Genomic DNA, 4873 nt, shown 5'->3' with positions numbered 1-4873 from the left:
CTGACTTTTTTCCTTTATTCTAAAAATAAAATAAAATATTTTTCCAAGTTGCTCTGTATTTCAGCCTTCTCTTTTTCCGTCATGCATATCCAAATTGTAAGATATTGATATTTACTCTGAGCCAGGATCTGAGATAGTTATGCGATTGTTTGCTTGATGTTAACAGTCAGAGCTGATGAAATTGCTTGACGCCATCCTAATGATGTACGTTTCAGAAAAGTGATTTGCCAGCTGCAGTGCACTCATGCAGATTAAATGTGGTGACAGTGTCACACTTCACAAATGATTGTCGCATGCAAATTGCGGGTCTATTTACATGCATGGGTTACAGATATGAGGTTTTGATTTTCCAAAAAGTCTCCAAATTAACGTGAAAGGAAAATCTCATAACAGGAACAGGAGTCTTATGTATACCAAGTTTCTATAATTTTTTATAAAGAGTTTCTGTATTCAATATAAGATGTAATACAAGAAAATAGAATGTCACAATGGGAAGTTAGGGTGATCACGTGTTTGTCTTGTCCCACATATTGAGATAGTATCACACATTTTGATTGACTTCAGTTTACAAAAAAGATGCGATGGTATTAAATATCTTAATTTTAGCTCTTAAATATGCTCATAGGAAATTAAAAGTAGCAGTACAATAAAGTATGTCTGTTCTTTACTGCATAGATCCCCAAATTGAAACCAGTTAGTTTGTGTGTTCTAGCTAACCTTTAAGTTAGGTTTATCAAAAGCATATATTATCTCACAGAATTAGTCAAATTTCCTTTGCAAATCTTGACACTTCTCAAAAATTAAAGGAGGACTTTAGGGATATCAATCTGTCACAGTGTGAATCCTTTTCCCCTGTCTTGGCACAAAGTCACAGCGGATGTGGTGGAGAGGTAACAACAAGACAACCCCTCCCCAAAAGGAAATGGTTTAGCAGAACTGTTCCTTTTCCTGTATCCCTTCTGACAGAAACATGCACGAGTAGGTCATTTTGTGGGCAGTGACACTGGCAGTGTTTCCACTGTCATTTACATGAAGCAGATATTGGTCCTGCTGCTGGGTTGATCCCATTCTTTGGCGCTGTCCAGCTCTCCTCATGTAATGGCACACTTGGTGTCTCCTCTAAATTCTTGAAACTATCCTTGGAGTATGTTTGGTAAATAATAAGAGAGGAAAACAATGTTCCAACATGAGAAGTTCTGTTTTGTATTCATTGTAAACAGTTTGTGTTTTCTGTCTTCTTTTTTTTTTTTTTTTTTTTTGTAAACTATATCCACAAATACCCAATAAAAATATTTTGAATAAAAAAACGATCCTTGGAGTCACAGCAAACCTTGCAACAGCACATATGGATGTTTCACCCTTGAGGAGCTGGACTACCTCTGTAACCCAAATGGGCTGAAGGTACTGACACCAACAAAAAGCAAAATAAAATAAGAGAAAAGAAATCAGCCAGGAAGGATAAGAAAAGAGCAATGATCTGTGGCCACCAGCTGCAAAACCACTCAAGTGTTCTTCTTTAATAAGTTTTTAAATAATGAATCTTCAGTTGTAACAAAAGTGGCTTTGAGCTTGTTTGTAGGATTATGTGTCTTAATGTTCCAACCCTAAATGTTGTAGCTGTCTGTCAGGGTAAGTGACACGTTAATATTTACAGTGTAGGTATAGCTTTAAAAGAAAAGAGCAAAGGGTTGTCTTCATGTTTTCTTTGTAATGTGTCTTGTGGTGCATTAGTAAGATATAAATAGGGGGGATAATGAGAAAAGTGCCTATTCATAAAACGCAGTACAAAGCAAAACCAGAGCCACAGATGTCTAGTCATGCCCACATGGCTGTTTCTTTAATCCCGCTGGAGCTCAGACTTTGAAGGACTGCGTAGACGTGGAGTTGTGTTGTAACGGGAGTCAGAGGGTGACGCAGCACCAAAAAAAACCCCCAAAACATCTTATAAAACCGATCCCAGACTCTCTTCTGTAACGACAAAAGTTGCAAAACACCCTCCCTCCAAACGTTTTCTCAGCTCGGGGTCACGTGACCGCGGTCCCTCCTCAACGGGCAGCGCTGAGTTGTAAGTTGTTATTGTACCTGACAGCAGCCGCTCCGGTCCAGTCTCTGCCTCTCCCCCGCTGCAGACGCCGATGGAGAACCTGAAGCACTTCTTGCTGGCTTTGTGTGCCGCCACCGCCGCCGGCTTTGTTTCCATAATCTTCGTCTTCAGATGGGTTCTGTATTTTAAGGAAGGTTTGGCCTGGGATGGAGGGCTCGCCGAATTCAACTGGCATCCGGTATTAACAGTCACTGGATTTATTTTCTTGCAGGGGATAGGTAAGAAGGGTCTTTATGATCTTTATAAGACATAATTGAGACTAACTGTTGAAAGTGCACTTCTTTTTCTTATACCACGACATCTGCGGGATTAAAAGGTGCAAATAAAAATCCAAAATTGACGTCTTCCTTCACATTTTTCAAAGACTTTTTCAAAGTGGGCTGGCTTGGATTGCTTGCCTGCCTGATTCTAGCCTTCATTGCGTAATGAGGGAATCACAAGCTGGCAGTACACTCGTCCTTCATCTAAAGAGAGAAACTTATGATTGAACATGCACTGTGACATGGCATATAGATTTTACATGCATTACAACACCTGTGTGCTTTTTTTCCCCCCATATGATTTCATGAGGCTATGAGACCCAAACATTACATCCTAGATAGTATAAAGCAAGTAAGCCTACAACTTTAGAAATATGTAGTCAAATTTATTTTATTTTAATTAAAAAAAAAAAAAAGCTTTATTGTTGCCTTAAGTTGTTGCTAACTGCCTGTCTTACTCTCTCTTGCAGCAATAATAGTCTACAGGCTCCCCTGGACCTGGCAGTGCAGCAAACTCATGATGAAGTTCATTCATGCAGGACTGAATTTGTTAGCCTTCGTTTTTGCTGTTATAGCCATGGTGGCAGTTTTTGACTTCCACAATGGTGCCAACATTCCCAACATGTACAGTCTGCACAGCTGGCTGGGCCTCACGGCTGTTATACTGTACGGTCTGCAGGTAAATAGATGCAATCATTTGGTATTTTTAAAGCAGTTACAACAAAGACCTACTTTTGTTACATATTGAAGATAAGAGTGTCGTCTAACATTTTACCTAAGAAGCACAGTTATTGCAGGGTTTTTGTAGCTACTACTACCATTAGACTGGACTGTTAACACATCTAAAGTATAACAGTATAGCTTTCTCATTTTTCTCTGAACCTCTTACTGGTGGTTCTAAAAGACTAAGTCATAGTGGACAGCAGTCTTCAGATCTGAAGTGGGTTTTATCTGTCTCTCTCTTTCAATGGGCAGCTTGTTCTTGGAGTTGGCATGTACTTGATACCAGTTTACACCTGTGTCCTGGAGAGCAGCGTTTATGCCTCTCCACGTCTACAGCGTCTTTTACTTTTTACCAGTGTCATAGCCGTGGCACTTATGGGCATCACAGAGAAACTCATCTTTGGCCTGTAAGTATTAAAATAGAGAGTGAGAGTAGTTAAAAATGAGATGAATACAGTGTAAATGCTGAACAGTGAGAATAACTTTCCTCTGTTTACATCACAAAAGGAAAGACCCAAAGTATAAGGATTCTCCCCCCAGAGGCAACTTTTGTGAACGTACTGGGAGTCCTCCTGGTGCTTTTTGGAGGTCTGATTCTTTGGATTTGCCACTCGAACATCTTGGAAACGCCCCAGTGACCAGATCTTGCATAGTCTGCATACCAATGGGGGAGGTGAGGACAACAGTAAAGTCACTTCAGCATTGTCTCAACTGCCGGATGGATCTGATGCTCACGGTGCTGGAGATGCCAGGAAGAGGAGTAACAAATTTGATGAACAGGTTAACTGATAGAAAAAGTAAAAAAAGAGTGGATAATGTATGTGCAACCAGTTTAAACGAACAAAGGAAATCAAAAGGAACGCATCAAATTGTTACATTCCGTACCGCTCTTTGTTCTTTTTTAGTTTTTCCACTCTCGCACCTTAAGTACTTCACTTTTGATTTTTTTTTTCATTTCTCCAGTGGTTTATGTAAGTGCCATGTAAAATAATGGTGAGCTTTACTACTGTATAAGATTACACAATGAATTTAAAAATAGCTACACTGCACAATTTAATCACTGCAGGTTTTCTATCACTAAATACTCTATTGTATTTTCTTAGTTTGATAGCTGACCAGTATATTTTAATAATAAACATTTGATCATATAAAATGTCTCCAATTATTCACATTGCAAATTTTAAATCATAGTGAAGAGAGAAAACTAATGCTCTTGATAGTGATTGTATTTTTATTATTGTACAGATGTCTAATATTTCTTTTTAGTATATATACCAATGATAATTCATTCGCTTTGCATATGTGACAAAAAAACGTGGAACCATTCTAAAAACGAAGTACTTAACCAGGTTGCACATAATTAGAAAAAAAAGAAAAGAAACCAACAGGTTTGTCAGATCACTTCTTTCCTTGCAGCAGCGGTGACAGGAAAAAGTTCAATAAATACTCCGCACGAGGATTTTTGGATCGCTTTATTAAATCCAACTTTTAATTCGAGCAAAAATGTGACTGAACATCAAATAGTTGACCTGCATAGGATACTGCAGGAATTTTTAAAAAAGTACATGCATCACATGAACCCATTTCAGGACTGAAGGTCCTTGATACGGTCTTTTTTTATAATTTTTTTTTTCTTAAGAAGACGGTGAAACAATTAATTGCGGATTACGAGCAGCTGACTTTCCCCGCCAATAATACTCCTGCCTGTTAATTCGCTAGCCAGGTGGGTTGACAGACTCTAAACTCTGCATTTCCCGCTTGGCATGGCCTGGAACTGACAGCAGCC

The 4873-nt window shown here is 38.8% G+C and overlaps 1 pseudogene; it reads left to right on the top strand.

The window, feature by feature from the left end:
* The first annotated feature begins 1630 nt into the window (after positions 1–1630).
* On the top strand, positions 1631–3895 carry LOC113007945 (cytochrome b reductase 1-like; annotated as a pseudogene).
* Positions 3896–4873: the final 978 nt, after the last annotated feature.

This window comes from Astatotilapia calliptera, chromosome 16 (genome assembly GCF_900246225.1).
Source record: "Astatotilapia calliptera chromosome 16, fAstCal1.2, whole genome shotgun sequence".
Lineage (NCBI taxonomy): Eukaryota > Metazoa > Chordata > Actinopteri > Cichliformes > Cichlidae > Astatotilapia > Astatotilapia calliptera.
This window is presented reverse-complemented; position numbering and strand designations above follow the sequence as displayed.